Here is a 17,174-nt window from a genome sequence, read left to right on the forward strand (position 1 = left end):
GACAGTGGTTGGTGCTCACCCCTTGGGTGCGCCCCTTAACCACTTGGTGCTCACCCCTGCCTGAGGGCTGGTGCACTTGACTGCAAAGTGACCCACCCTGCCTAAGGGCCTGGGCACCTGCACTTTTCACGGCTCTATCCTGCCTGCAGATTTGAGCCCTAGAGACACTAATCCCTCCCCCCGCCCCATACAGATTGCCATTCCAGGTACGTGACAGCGAAGAGGCGTGGCCACCCTCAGAGACTGACAGTGAGGGGTGGCTATACAAGCCTATATGCCTACAGTTGTCCTAAACTGTTAGTCTGAGATTTTATATGCTAAGTTTTAGCCCAGAGAAAAATGTCTTAGATATAAACCTCTTAATAAATTAACACAAATGAACTTAATGGGAAATTTTGCTATGGCTTACAATGAAAGCCTGCTCAGGATTTGAGTTAGAGACCATCAGGATTGTCTTTTTGGCCAAATCCTAGTGTAAGTGCACTAATAAACAATTAGACCATTTATTTGCTTTATAGTAAAGAAAGGGTGTTTCAAGTGCTAGCCAGGCATAGGACTCGTGCTTTGGAATCTTTCCCTGCAAAAGAACTGGTACTCGGTTTTTCCTACTCTAGCTCTTATTTCCTCTTCCTGTTGTCTCCATGCAACTGCTGAGGGGGGAAATAACCTATCCAGCAATTACAGTTTAGAACATTAACTTTTGCTACCCTCATATTGTTTCTTTGGTTTCCCCGTCACACAATGCCTTTCAATGGGTTACCAGTGAAATCTACTCAAGTGCAGAGGCTGCTATGAGACCGTATGGCCCTACATACTTAAATCCTTAATGGGCTTAAGTGGCACAAAGGGCTTCATGTGGGTCCTCTGTACTGGGATGAATTTCACACATTGTGACCCACAAGTCTGCATGCAATTAACTATCCACTTATTTAACCTGGTATAATAGTGTTAATATCTAACACTGCCAGATGAAAGACTGTAGAAGGTTATAATATCTGTATCTAATGATAGCCCTTTTTAACACATGAAAATATAGAGCTCAGCAAATTCCCCTCATTCTTCAAGTGACATAATCTCTGAGTTTTGGATTTAGCAAAGTGCCTAATCCAAAGTCTTTCAGCGCCATCTGGTGTTCACAGTTGTGACTCTTTAAAAAATTTAATGTACCTAATGGTCTTGCACAGCACCCTTTAGACTTTTTGCTGTCTACTGTTCCTATTTAGTCAGGAAAGAAGCATGTTTTCTCAAAGGTTTGTTGCATGGCAATGCAAATGCATTATCTTCATGACAGCACCATACACCCATATGAACAGAAAACAGTGTTACCTTTACGGTGACCCAGATCTTGTTTCCTGGGCCAAGTCTGAGTAAATAGTCTTGGTCTGGGATACCTCTGCAGCAGTCGGGAGACAGATCTCTGCAGTTGTGTTCCAATTAGCCCACCTCCACAGGGTTTTAGGTGAGTTCATCCTAGATCAATTAGTCAATAGAGAGGAAGGATGGTCCAGTGGTTAGGGCACTAGACTGGGATGTGGAAGACTTTGGTTCAATTCCTTGCTTCCCCACATCCTTCCTGTATGACCTGAAGCAAGTAACTTCCTCCTCCTGTGACTTATTCCCCAATTGAGGATTTAGTAGTACTTTCCTGTGAGGATAAATGTTAATGATTGAGGGGCTCAGACACACAAGGACATAAGTATCATAGATCTCTTGAATCCACAGAGCCCTCAGATCCATTGGCCCAATCACTACATGTTAGAGTGGATGGAGTAATGGAATGCATGCAGAAGAAATGAACAACCCCCACACAAGTACACATGATTCACTCCCTGTCAGGAAGGGCAATCCCACAGAATGGCTTGCAAACTCTGCCCCAGTAAATGATATTGGATAAAATAATGCTGATTACAAGTTTGATGTATTTTAATACAGGTTCTTCTAAAATGAAGGTGGAACCATAGGATCAGTTTAGCCAAATCAATTTTTTTTTGCCGTTTTGAAATGTTTCCTTTGCCTGCATGATATAGCAATAGCACTGTTTCACTAGCATCCAAATATTGATACATGGTGCATTACTAGCATGCCCTTTTCTTGCATCATAGCATCCTCAATGATCTTTCCCTACTAGTGCTGTTGTAGTGCTGCTGATTAATGATCAAGCAGTAAATTAAGGGGCACTTTCTGCAACCTCACAGTTGTGCTCCATTTCATTGCATAGTCCACTACTATCAACTGACTTACAGCAGTGGGGAATGAAAGGGTAGTCCTGCCAAAAATAGCTCCAGCTTTAAACAAGAGTCTGGTCTCAATATTCTACCACCAATTCTACGTGGGGAGATGGTGTTATGGTGGAATCAAACAGCAAATCTGATTCTGGTGCCTATGAAGTCAATAGGAGTCTTTGACTTCAATGAGAGCAGGACTAAGCCTACAGTTAGAGCAATCTCTGAAGAGCAGTGAAAATGACAGACCACCACCCACCTGCTGCACACTCATCTCATGTGGAGGTCTCTGCAGTCACATAAAGGCTGATGAGGATACGAGCTATGTGAAGAGATGAGGCAAGAATGGATTTTTTAAAATAAATATATTGCACTTTTTTCATCTCCACATGCAGCCTGGAGAATGATGGGCTTTAAAAGACAGCAAATGTGTCCTCCTAACAATTAATATCTTGTAGATAACTAAGGATTTCTTTATTTCCTAAACCATAGCATAAGGAAAGACTTCTGGTTTCCTTCAACATATGAAAGTGTGATGTGATATATATAATTTTTTTTTTTAAATTTCCTCCCCCTTGACTACAATTCATTTGTCTATCATTTTTTCTCTTACTAATACAGCACTTGGCTTTTTCCAATACAGCACCTGATCCCCAGCCTAGTACAGGATGTCATTTTGCATTTCACACAACTCTTTTCCATTCAGCAAGTAAATATATTATACACCAACAGTTCACGAACATTTTCTCGGAAGGAGTCTTTTCTCCTTTTAGTAGGAAGGGGACCAACAAAACCCCAGATCCAAACACTGTGATAATTTATTACCTTTTCTTTCATGACCTTTTCAAGGACTGCATAATTCCTCTGGGATCTCCAGTTTCCAAAGGGAAAATGAGAGATCCAGATAAGATCCCATGCCAACATATTTAGAGACAGGCATGTCCTTCTGTAGCTAAAGTAACTAAGCTTGATTAGAAGCCATCAGATGCAGGAACAGACTCAGGAGGATACAGCATCCCAGGTCAGAGGCACTAATAAAGAAGACAGATCATCTGCAGTGCTTACTCCTGCTGCTCTACAAACTGAGATGTGAGTCCCTCCTGCTAAATCATTTGATGATATTCCAGCACATTTGGAGAAACTAATATCTTTGCCTTACAGGCAGTGTCCTGAATGTGCCCTAGATCAAGCTTCAGAAAGCATTGGATGACATGGAGAGAGCGATTCAGCTGCACTGCTGCTTTCTCTGCAGCAGGGCATTTGATTTCTATAACTGGGCAGGTTAAAATGATATCAGTTATTCGGTCACGTACTGGGCACTACTGACAAGAGTTTGACATCACTGATAGTCTGTTAGAACACTCTTGTTGCATCCAGTATCCTAAATGAGTAACTATAGTGGAAGACTTCTCCATCATCTCTATTTGAGATGCACTAATGTGAAGGAACAATGACACTTTTCCTGCTCAAAAGAATTGGAAGGGCTGCACTGAACCAGTTCCCAACATACAGAGCTTGCTGCTGCCTCTGCTTTCAGTGCAAGCTTTGTCTCATTGACAGTTGCTATTGCTAGTATCAATAATTTAAAGCCACAGACACAGGCAAGCTGTAAATAATTTAAAAAATATAATCCATGTCCATCCCTATTGCTGGAGATAAGTTGGGATCCACATTTTTATACACGTTTATTTATACTGAGAAACTTGTACAATAGCTACCCAACAGAAGCTAGAAAACAGCTCTGAATAAAATAACATTGTCATATTATGTTCTGCAGAGCAGAGACCTTAGTGTACTGCTGAAATTTTTTTTTTTTTTTTTTATTTATAGCTAACCAACACTGGGGCTGTATTTTACTAGCCCAGAACAATCACATCTAAACAGCAAGCCCTGAAATTCTGTCTGTAGGAATAGTCAATAGAAGAATGGGGGCATCATCAAGCCATAGAAAAGCCTTAAAAAATAAGAATAATTTGACAAAGACCAAACACATCTTGCTGCTCACAGGAATGTTAGACAAAAATATACAGAGTCAAAGTGTGAGCAAGCTGTTGCAACTCACAATCCTTACTCCAAGCAGCATTTAAAAAAAACCCTCAAAGTTACAGGTGGCTTGAAATGTCTTTGAGGTTTTTTTGGGTTTTTTTGTTTTTGTTTTTTTTCTCTCACACAGTGAGAGATTATTACTGGTCACAAAGGAACATGTGTGTGGGGGGGGGCTGGTATAAACTGGGGGAGGGGGTCGATGTAAGATACGCAACTTCAGCTACGGGAATAGCGTAGCTGAGGTCGACGTATCTTATTTCAACTTACCTCGGGTCCTCACGGTGCGGGATCGACGGCCCCTGCTCCCCCATCGACTCCGCTACCACCGCTCGCCCTGGTGGAGTTCCTGAGTCGACGGGAGCGCGTTTGGGAATCAATATATCGCGTCTAGACGAGACGCGATATATTGGTCCCCGATAGATCGATTACTACCCGCTGATTCAGCGGGTAGTCTGGACGTACCCTGTGTGTGTGTGTGTGTGTTTCCTTCCTTCTTACAGGCCAGTTTTCTGACACTGGCGCTTGTCAGTAAGCCTCAGGTTTTTTCATCTGACACAAGACATTGGTAAAGCACCTCCTAATTAGTCACTTGAACCTAAGCTTCATGGGGCCACTTTAATTTTTCCCAAATGAGAGGTGCTTTTGAGCTTGAACTTCAGATGGTGGTGGGGTTTTGTTTTTTTTTCCTTTTTAAAAAAGGAAAACCTCGGGGCCCAATTCTTCAATTTTTGCTCATGTGACTAGCCCTAGACTACCTGTGTGAGTAAGGATTGCTCAGTAGGGTCCCTGCTCTGCTGGCTTTTTATGATGAAGAGTGTAAAACTCTTGCTCTATACACTGGGGGGAAAAGTTGTCTGTGCCAGGAAGTCTTTGTGATATCTTTCTGTGAATTGCTATAGTAAGTTTCACAGATCAAGAAAGAGCAAGTGCCTTGTATCAGATACCTAATAAGCTAGCCAAAAGAGGGCAAACTAAAATATCTGCAAGAGCCAGAGAAATCCTTAAATGTTGGGGGGGGAACCCACATAAACTTCTAAGGATTCTGTGGGTTTCAGTTTCTAGAGTACACATGTCAATGAAGCTTTCCCTTTTTTCTGTCAATCTGATATCTAAATGAGAACATAAGAACGGCCATACTGGGTCAGACCAAAGGTCCATCTAGCCCGGTCTCCGTCTTCTGACAGTGGCCAATGCCAGATGCCCCAGAGGGAATGAACAGAACTGGTAATCATCAAGTGAGCCATCCCCTGTCACCCATTCCTAGCTTCTGGCAAACAGAGGCTAAGGACACCATCCCTGCCCATCCTGGCTAACAGCCATTGGGGGACCTATCCTCCATGAATTTATCTAGTTCTTTTTTGAACCCTGCTATAGTCTTGGCCTTCACAACATCCTCTGGCAAAGAGTTCCACATGTTGACTATGCGTTATGTGGAAAAAATACTTCCTTTTGTTTGTTTGAAACCTGCTGCCTATTAATTTCATGTGGGGACCCCTAGTTCTTGTGTTATGAGAAGGAGTAAATAACACTTCCTTATTTACTTTCTGCACACTAGTCATGATTTTATAGACCTTTATCCTATCCGCCCTTAGTCGTCTCTTTTCCAAGCTGAAAAGTCCCAGTCTTATTAATCTCTCCTCATATGGAAGCCATTTCATACCCCTAAACATTTTTGTTGCCCTTTTCTGAATCTTTTCCAATTCCAATATCTTTTTTGAGATGGGGTGGTCACATCTGCATGCAGTATTCAAGATGTGGGTGTACCATGAATTTATGAGGATGGCACTATACCTACATAGTAATATCAAATGGATTCAAAACCATCTAGGGTTAACACCGTTATATTGAAATAATTGATTTTTATTGCCAGTTTTCTTTCAAACTGATTCAAGTTTGGTGTTTTCTTGTTGAGACTTGTTCTGAGGTTTACTCTGCTCAGGCTGTTATATTCTATACAGAATCCAACTTTAACTTCAGACAGGTGAGAGTCTCAATAAGCTTCTTGCTTACTATCTGTCTGATCCAAAGCCCATTGAAGTCAATGGGAATGTTTCCAATTACCGGTACTTCAATTGGATTGAACATTATGCATCTGATCCTGAGAGATGTTGAGCCTGACCCATTTTTCAAGCTATAGAAAGCAGAATGTGATTCCTGGGTTGGCCAGAAGAGATCACTGTATAACAAAGGGAAGTATTCCTCTCCTCCAAACTGAGCATACTATCTCCTGATTATGTTCCCCCACGAATGGTCGGGGGCTCAAATTCACTCCTGCACTCAGATCCCCATATATCAGCCTGACCAGACAATTTTACTAGGCCCAGAACCAAACTTGGCATTTAAAAAAAATTTAGAAACATTTTTGGTTCCTCTGCTTGGTAAAAAATATAATGCCTTACTCTAAAAGGCCCTCATGAAGGCTTTCAACACTGCCCCACAACTCCCATTCAATTCAGTGGACTTCTACATCTTGCAAGATAGGGCACAATATGCAGTCACTACTGTCTTGTTGGATTGTTCACCAAACAGATTGAAACAAGATAGCACCACCAGCTGACATTTGGCCTTCTCCAATTCCTCCTAAGGGAGTGTGTAAGGTCTGGGTGTAAACAAGATATGTATTAGCAGCTGGGCAAATCCTAGAATGAAGAGTATTCTAGGCTGCTACAAATGCACAATGGGATAAATTAATCTGTCATTTAACCCTTTGTTAATTACACTGTGTGAAGGAGTTCATTCTATAATGAAGACATCAAGGAGGAATATTACGGAGCATGAATTTCAAAATCAAGTTGTGCCTGTTTAAATGCCAAGATTTTTTAAATCTTGGGCCTAGAACAGACCCATCTAACTCAAGCCACTGAAACTCAATTTAAAAAATAAACTGCAATACACTCTAAACTTTTATTTACATTTTCAAATGTAGTCATTAGTCTTTTTAGCTATTCCATATAGCTAGGGGTTAAATAATACTGTAGAGCTCAAAAATCCATAGATCTCCAAGATTCCATAAATATATTTTCCTAATGGGAAAATAATCATGCTAATTAAATAACAGAGCTAGCTTATTTATTCCTTTTACTTAATTTAACCAAAAAAGTCCCTCTGCATTGCTCAGTGCAGAATAAAGCATTTCTTTACTCAAAAAGGCATTCTCCATTTTTCAAGCATGTTATTAAATGAGTTCTGAACAGGTATTTACAAAGTTGCTCCTAAATTGTTCACTCTTTTCACACGCGTCCAAGACAAATTCCAATTTATGTAGTTCCAATCCTGCTGCCCTCAAACTCATTCTGAAACTTCACTGCTCCTCCTAAATTGTAGTGTAGAATTGCAGGGACAGAATGCCTGGCATGCTCTACCACAGAGATGGTTGTCCATCAATGCTGGATTAAGGATTCATTGTATAAGCAGTCTATCAAGTGTTTTCAGAACCTCCAGGGTGAAGGATACTATATCTGTACTTTAGATTCTTGTGAACTCTGTGTCCTAATTGTTTTACTGGGACAATGAAAGGTTGAGGATTATTATTTGATGCCCTCCCAATTTTTAGCTGTTTTATTTCTATAGTACTCATCATGGCTTTATCCTGTGGCCACATTACTTCCATGGTGTTCCTGCAAGGGGAGCGGGAACATGCTATTCTGCTAATATTTTCAGTCACTTCTGTTCTTGAGCGAGAGAAGGGTAGATGGGAGACTGGAAAAAGGGCCAATGGCCTTCAGGACAAGACTACTGGAACATACTGTGGATTCTGGGAATCAAGCATCCCTTTCCTGGAGATGGAATGTAGTAAAGGAGACTCTCTTCACCATAGGCATTCATACAGCAGGGCCAAGTTTATTCATCCCCAGCCCTTCTCCACAGACAGCATTGTTCTGCAGAAATATTTATTTCATGTGAATTAATTTTGTTTTTCCATAATCTGACTGACACCTACAGGCCAGAAGACAGTTCTGCAAGCAAAAGAGGATTTTTGGAAAGAATATATTTCTTTGTCCATGCAGGGGGTGCAATTATTTGTGACTCTCTCATTAGTACAAGCATAATATGCGCTATCAGCGCACTGAGTTCACACACATTTCCCCCTCTTTATTTAAAGCAGTATAACCGGTCTCCCAAGTCTCCCTCAAGGATGCCTGGGTATTAAAATACAGTGCTTTGTGTCCATGGCTATTGGAAAAATTACAGCCTAAAAACAAAGGTGACTGCTTTTATCCTACACAAATTAAAAAAATAAGTATGTGCAATGGAGTAAGGTATGCTGTAACTTCTGGCTGCCAATGCCCTGTGGTAACAGTGGATTTCAATTGCTGTGGGCTTGTAAAACCTGGAGCCTGATTCTCCTCTCACGCTAACATGGTTTGAGAGTGACTCCATTGAAATAAAACACTTGAGAGAGGAGAATCAGATTTATGGAATGCAAAATAACAACATTCCCTGTTCTCCACCCACCCGAATTAAGGACCTGAAAGTGTCAAAGCAAGGGTGTCAGCAGGAAATCAAGAAATGGTATAGACGCACTAAAATGTTAGTGGTGTGTAGTAAAACACAGGGGCGAGCTGAAGTTCTTATTCATTTCTGCCCTAAGCAGGGTTCTTTAACCTATCATCATGTCACTGGGCTCAGCACTTTGAAAATTTCAGTAAGACAGCTTAAATAGAAAAGAGCAATTTTAACCAAGGTTGACAAAAACCAGCCTCAGATCTTATTAATATACAGTAAAGACTCCCTCACTGGCAAGATCAGTATTCTGTGGTGTTGATCATACTCCTGATACACTGACTGGGTTTTGCTCATTGTGTTATATGTAAGTATTACATGGTTTATCATGTTTCTCCTGTTTTTTGTCCCTGCCCTCCACTCCCACCCCCATAAAATACTTGTGGGTTCATGGGTCCAAGGACTTCTGAGTGGGGAACAGCAACCTAGAAATATGACCATGCAGGTTATATTTTAACTCCCTGGATCCAGAATTAGGAGTACAGCTCTGGGCGGGGCTCAAGGCATAGTTAGATTTATTTTTAGGATATGACCTTTAGGCAGCTTGAACCCAGCCCTTTTTGCTGTCATTGGCAACTGGGCCAGATTCTGCTCCTATTCCTTGCTTTCTATATGGAGTAACTCTGTTCACCAATTCAGTAAGGTTACTCCAGATTTATCTTGGTGAACTGAGAACAGATTTGCCATGGAGTTTCAATTCTGCTTCCAAAATCTGTTCCAAACAATGAATGCCACCTCCCATTCTTTCTCGTCAGATATTATCTAGATTCCACAAAGTAATTTAACCTCCTCTGTATTTTTCTTTGCTTTTAGAAGGACTATACTCCCTATCCTATTTTTTTATCCTCTAGGGCCATTCTTCAAGGCTTTTCTGTTTCACAGTCTAACCTAAATGGGCTGCCTGATAACATACAAACAGTGGGAGGAGCTTCCTGAGAAAGTTAATATTTTTGCCTCCAGTTTTATTTTAGGCTGTGTGGGTTTTTTTCTTTCTTTTTTCTTCCTGTCCTTGGTTATATCACTCCCACTAGCCAAATCATGCAAGACAAATAGAAACAGGACAGGTACGAATATTAGCTGGCCTACATGTCGGTATAAAACTATCAGAGATACCCACAGGGCAAGATATCCTGTACTTGAATTCTTTCCCGAGCATTTGGTGTATCTGTTGTAAAGGCAATCTCCCTAAAGGACATGTGATCTGACTCCTATTCTAGAATCACAGCAGTTAAAGATTGCCTAGATTATTCCATTATTTAAAATTCTAAAGGATTTTTCAGTGATAGCACAACCAATGTCTGACTTTACCAATTCCAAACACTGGCTTCAAGAAGAAAAAAAACAAAAAATGGCAAGAGATCAGGAGTCTAGCTAATCAGTGGCATAGTGGTCAGTATCCCCACCTGTCCTGTAGGAAATCAGGGTGCAGTTATCCATGGGGAGCCAATTTGCTACACCATGTCTGAGGGTGACCAGCAGTGGGCATTGAACCTGGGAACTCTGGAGCTAAAGCATAAGCCTCTCCTGCCTAGGCTAAAAAATCCAGTTCTGTTAGCCAAGACTGTTCCACGCTCATCAACTTCTATATGTGGCCCAGCCTCCACTAGATAGGAACAGAGCATCATATTCAATGTGTTATGCATGCTTCAGGTCACATACAGTGGTTCCATTTCCCTGCCAATGTATCATTGCTCCTTATAATATAATAATCTTAAGTACTTTGGCCATTCTGGTTGTAAATGTCTCATGCAATGATATTTCCACCAATTTCCTTGGATATGAAGATTGGTCTCATTCTTAGGAAGTTTTCTTGAGACCCACTCTACATTTTCCTTTTCCTTAATTTCAAGCCCCAGATTTTAGCACTCCTGAATTTGGAAAAGTTCCCAGATACAAATTTTGATTCGGGCCTCTATCTTTATAATGGACTGAACCAAAGCCCTGGATCCTAACCCCATCAAACTTTGGAAAAGTTTAGTTCAGGCCTTTCCCTAATCCCATTATTTCCAGTTATACTTTCCTTATAGTACCAAAAGCAATTGCTTTTCCTTTTCTGTGTTTAATAGTTCACCTTTCATATTTAATATTTCCCTTTGCTTATTCAGTTATAATACATCATCATCTGCATGCTCAAACCTCAGTGATCAAGGAACATCTGAGAACTACAATGACAAATGAAGACCATCTAGCAGGGGTAAACACAAATGAGATGTGAGCCAAAAATCTCAATAAACACTGATTCACTATCAATCTACTATGTATGCAAACAAAGCAACAGAAGAATTATTTTGCAGTGAGTGATGTTTTGCCAATGGGACACTGTGCACAGTGTGATTAATTTTCACAATCTAATGACTTCCTCCTTTCCCCCCCCCAAAAAAACATTTAATGAAACTCTTTATTTTGCAGCATAAGTCTTAAATTTCATTCAATACATTTGTTGCAGTTTTTATCTTACTGCACCAGTGTGTGTAAATTTGTATCCTACTAATAAATGAAACCTTGTTGTATTAACTTTTAAAATGTTCATGTTCTTAGCTTTAGGTTATAGAGAAAAAGATTAATATAAAAAGGGGGTATGTAACATTATACTTAAGGTTGTGTCACCACTTTTCATACAGTCTCTTAACAGACATATGACATTCAGCCATAAAAGTTCAGTTCAGGGTGAATTCTACCATATATTCTGTAGGTTGAACTCTACCATAAACTCTATAATTAATAATACTAATTAATTAATAAATAATAACTAACTCTTATTTAGGCTCACTTTTTTTCTCCCTACAGAATATAAATAACTTGTATCCTGAAGAATCAAGCCATGTTACCAGACCCAAAGCAAATGTCTGATATAAATTAATTAGGCTGATGTGAAATTATTATACATGCCATGGGGTGTATCAACCCTGCACTGGGCCAACTGGAAGCTGACCAATCACTGCAGGCCCAAAAGACCAAGCCCCCTTCTCACCCCTGCTGTGCATGCTCCAAGTAGTGGGGAGAGATAAAAGGAGACAGCCCAGCATAGGTGCTGGAACTACGGGTGTCGGGGGTGCTGGAGAACCCCCTGACTTGAAGCGGTTTCCATTATATATAGGGTTTGGTTCAATGGCTCTCTGCACCCCCACTATAAAATTTGTTCCAGCACCCCTGCAGCGCAGCCTAGTTGGGGTTGGCTGAGGAGGAGGAATGATGTGTGCTGCGGGCTCCTGCAGAGGAACCATCGACTCTCCAGATTGCTGAGGCTGTGGACCTGGACTGTGCTGTAGAGGGACAGGCAACCACGGAGACTGGTGGGAATGCTGAGCTGCTGCCAGCTGAGGAGATGCCCGACGTGGGTTTTATGGTAGGAATTGACCCAGGGAACATGTTTAGGAGCTAAGGCTTGAACCCTTCATAGGGAGTGTACCAGCTTCATAAGGCCCTGCGTCAGAACCTGGTGTAGTAGGGTGGGCCCAGCTTCCCCAACTCCAACCCCCCGCACTTGCTACTAGGCATGGCTGCTGGGGACTCTTGATATAGACTGATTGTTTGCTCTGCTCCAGCCAGGGGGTCAGAGCCCCCAAACTGCTATTGTTTGCCCCAGCCAGGAGGCTCAGGGGCTATAGACTGACAGTGTGCTCTGCCCTACCCAGGGATCTGGAGTTGGTGATTGTGATCACTTGACTTACAGCCTGTTGTCAAGATTCCCTGCTATCAACCCCGCACTGGGCAAATGGGGGCAACCCCCACTGGACAGACTGAGCCCCTGTGACACCAAGGAAGTTCACTTTTCTTCATGAATAATCTAAAATCTATTGTCATCTATAATAATATATGGAGATATCCTAGAACTGGAAGGGACCCTGAAAGCTCATTGAGTCCAGCCCCCTGCCTTCACTAGGCAGTACCAAGTACTGATTTTGCCCCAGATCCCTAAGTGGCCCTCTCAAGGATTGAACTCACAACACCCTGGGTTTAGGAGGCCAATGCTCAAATCACTGTGCTATCCCTCCTCCCCAGATCTATTTGACCTGAACCACCAGACGTGTAATAATTTTTTGAACATTTTAAAAACCATTCCTATACAAATAATGCCTTGCAGTTAAATACTAATGACTAGATTGTGCCTCGCACTTGAGCACAAAGGTTGAAAATCTGCCCTATTGATGTCAGCAGACATTTTGCCATTGACTTCAAGGGGGTCTGGACTGCACCTGGCTAGCACTGCAAGGGGGATGGGCAAGAGGCAAAGCCATGTCCCTGATTCCTCACAAACTTGCTAGCAGAGCTAGCTGCCTGCAGAGGGGAGTAAACGTTGCCCCTTCTTACAAATGGCAGACCAGGAAGATCCAAGAGACAAAGTACAGTCTACCTAGAATTGTTTCATTCTCATGACAGAGTCTCTTTCTTTTTTCCTGATAAAATAAGCTTAAATACATAATGACTTATCCACTATTCTTCAATTTTCTTTTACTACTACTGACTGTAATGAGGAATTTAGAATGAAGAAATTAAACAAAAAGCTCCCCATGGTGTATTCAGAGGGAGGGGATGTAATTTCAGTAGCACTATAAATTAAGGATCATTTTTAAATTATTTATATTTAATGAATGAGTAACATATGCTGCTATATTATTTAGTAACTTAATGTAAAGCATGCTAGTGAATGCCATATTACCAAATTCTTATCAAGGGCTTTATAACTTGTAGATCATCTTACTCATGATCTGTACTCCTCTTAACGGGGGTTCCTGCAAATAGAAAAAGATCTAGCAACTTCAGAGTTATGGGTTTGAATGCTGACAGAGGGAAAAAGTGGCATCCAGCACATAACTAATAGACGTTTTTCGTTTGTCTGGCGGTTCCTGATATATACCCTTGCTGGCTCCCAACCCAAGTGATGCCTGTATGCTGGTATGCTCTATACTGGTGGTATGACCCCTGCCCTGGAACCCCACTGGAGGTGGGGTCTAGCTTTCATTGTTTTATTAACAAGGAAGATTAAGAACTATTTTTAGCTCTGAACAAAGTAACAATTTTAGATGATGATCAAAGAGTTTATTAGTAGTAGTGTTGTTTTTGTTTCTTTGTGTTACTGTAGTGACTAAGGGTGCCGGGTATGGACCAGGACTTGAACAGCACCTAGCACAACAAACACAGGAAAAAGGCATTCCCTTCCTCATCCCTACACACGATGTCTCCCAACGCGGGGCTCTGAGCTCAGTTGGGGCCCTGTACACACTACTATAATAAGGGTCAAAGACATGATTCAAACTGGATTTGTGCCATGAATACAGTAGAATTACAATGAAGTAACGTTCTTCTGTATAGTCAGTACCACGTTACAAGAACATTAGGGCTGCAAAAAAGTGCTTAAAACTTAGGAAATGTTAATTTTGCCCCCTGTGAGTATGTATCCTACTTTCCCCTCCCCCCCTGAAGTCACCATCTTATGTGTACAACAGTAGCAAAGCTCTATTATTGCCCCTCTCACAAGTACCATTTCTTTTCAAGCCAATTGCTTCTGTACTCCTAATTTCTACAGTGGGATGAAGGTTCAGCAGCACTACTGCCCCAACCTTTCTCAATCTCCTGTGCTGCTCCTCACCTCTGCCACACACACAGTACACCCCCTTTTGGCCTGCAGATGTGTGCAGAGGGGTTTATGGACACAGATGCCAGTTCATCATACAGAGCATGGTATACATTTTTCTCCCCTGTAGTTGCTGCCTCAGCACCTGTGCTCAAAACAGCAGGTCCACATCTCCTCTGGCATCCCCGTCAAGTTCCTGATTAGAGCTGGTTGGATAATATTTACAAATAACATGTTCAACAAATTTTTGTGCCTTCTGTAACTGAAAAAATTAGTCACACGCTTTTTAAAATTACTTGACCAGCGTTGTACGTGGTTGAATAATATTCAAATAAATTATGATTTCCCTCCCCTCATCAATCATTTAATAAATTATTAAAAAATATTTTTACAGTATTCTACCAGTTCTAGCCCCAATGATTTGGGGTTCAGGAAGGGAAATGCATGCCATCAATCCACACTATCACAGGAACATAGGACTGCCAGGGACCTCTTGGGTCACCGCATTTAGCTCCTGCTGTCACAAGCAATGCATCATACTCTCCCTCATTAGAGACAGTTGTGGGGGATGTAAATAATACCAAAAAAGAATTGGAGGGAAAAACAAAGAGATTAGTTATTTATCATCCAACAATAATTTGACTCCTTTCTTTGCAGGGTGGAGAATTGCAGCAATTCGGTATCAGATTTGCTGTATAGTGAATCCAGTCTGAACTGCCAGGAGAGGGAGACAATGAATGGAATAAGACAGTAGAAAGGATTGAATGCTGATGTCAATTAAACCAGATCCATGAAATCAATGAGGGGTTTCAGTGGTTGTTCTTCATAGCCAGCTCAGTTTGGTATGCAGGGGAAGGTGTCTTTTTTATTGTGATAGTAAATTTCAGAGCACAGAGAGTAGAATATTGGCATTTCAATCAGGCAACTTCACAGACACGCAGCCTGCTCAACTCTGTGTTGAAAGCTTTATGAAAGAGAGCCTGTAGGATATCCAAGAGATTACTTACAAGATTCTAAGGGATGGAGTTGAATGAAAACCTTATAACAGAGCGTGGAGTCCTTATTGATGTGAATTTGAAATATGCCCCTGATCTTTTTAGAGTCTCTATAAAAAGCACAAAGATAGCAGAGTAAAAATACTTACCTATAAAACACAAACACACAGGCATATACTTATTGTTTGACATACAAACTTTAGGTGTCATCCTTTGAGAATTGAAAATCGGTGATGTTTAGGGTGGGTAATTCAGGAAAGCAGACATTGTCAAATGAGTGGATGTGGGTGTGAGAGATGGGTAAATATTTCAGGTTTTCAATAAACCATAAATTATACTGTATCACTACCTTAATATATTCTGAGAATTTTCTTTTGACATAGCATTCCATGAGGATAAAATGTAGCCCTCAGCACATCAGTAAAGAATTTATAAACTGCTTGCTCTCATGCCATTAGAAAAAACGGTGGTAGCAATTTCACATGTGCTAAACAGGTTTTCTGAGAAGCTGCAGATTTTGCTTAGCTAAATTATTAAATCAGTCTTTTTATTAAAATGGAAATGTTTCTGCTAAAAATCCTGAAAAAAAGATGCTCCTGAGTAGAATATGACAGCTCTTAAACAGAGAGAATTAAGTTAGTTAGGCTATTTAGAACACCCTAAACCATCTCTAGGAAATTTCACTTATGCATTTTTGCTAAGTCGGAATTGAATGTCAATCTTACCTGATAGTTCATCTATAAATAATACATTTAAACATGGACACTAATTCACAGGCACGTGACATTCTGATAGCTAGCGGAGAGGTGCAGCTAGCAGGGCGGCTAGCGGAGAGGAGCGGTTAGCAGGACAGCTGGTGGAGAGGCGCGGCTGGCGGTGAAGACTGCAGCAGAACCATCGGACGTCGACCCGAGCAGCGGAGCATGTAAGGTGCCCCCATACCTCCCCGCCCCCCCTCAGGCTGGGAGATAAACTCTGCAGATGAACTTCTGAACTCGGGGGCTGCATTGACCAAGGACAGAAACTGTGGGAGGGGTGACTTTTGGGTTGCTGGACTCAAGAACCACTCTGGGGCTGCACTGACCAAAGATAGACACTGTAGGTTGCTGGACTTAAGACCCTGAGGGGAAAAGGACACTGCCAAACTTACTTGGGGTGGGTCTTTTGCTCATGGTTTGTGTTATGAATCCTGTTTGTGGTGTTTCCCCAACATCATGCCACATTGTTTCCCTCCTTTATTAAAAGGCTTTTGCTACACTTAGACTCTGCTTGCGAGAGGGGAAGTATTGCCTCTTAGAGGCACCCAGGGCGGTGGTATGTAATTGTCCCAGGTCACTGGGTGGGGGCTCGAGCCGGTTTTGCCTTGTGTTATTGAAAAGGAACCCCTAGATCCTGAACCCGGCCCTTGTTGCTGCTAACTCTGATGGGCAGAAGGGTTACATATACATCCTCCTATCTGCAGGCCACTGCCCTGTATCCTCCTGCCAATAACAAGATGTGGGTGCCCAGCTCTCATGTTGCCTGCTGCCCAGCCTTCCCTCCACAGGCAGCTCCCAGGCTGCTGCCTCCAGCCTGCTACTCCTGCTCACATGCAGCCTACGGGTACACTACAGATGCTATGGCTGCACAGTTACAGTGCTGCAGTAGCACCATAGTGTAGACACGTGCTAGTGACAAAAAGGTTTTTTTTCCATTGGTGTAGTTAATCCACCCCCTCAAGAGGTGGTAACTAGGCTGATGAAAGAATTAGGGTGACCAGATGTCCTTATTTTATAGGGACAATCCCGATATTCAGGGCGTTGTCTTATATCTGGTCACCCTAGGAACAATTCT

The sequence above is a fragment of the Terrapene carolina genome, unplaced genomic scaffold, assembly GCF_002925995.2.
Source record: "Terrapene carolina triunguis isolate 2854851 unplaced genomic scaffold, T_m_triunguis-2.0 Scaffold182, whole genome shotgun sequence".
Lineage (NCBI taxonomy): Eukaryota > Metazoa > Chordata > Testudines > Emydidae > Terrapene > Terrapene triunguis.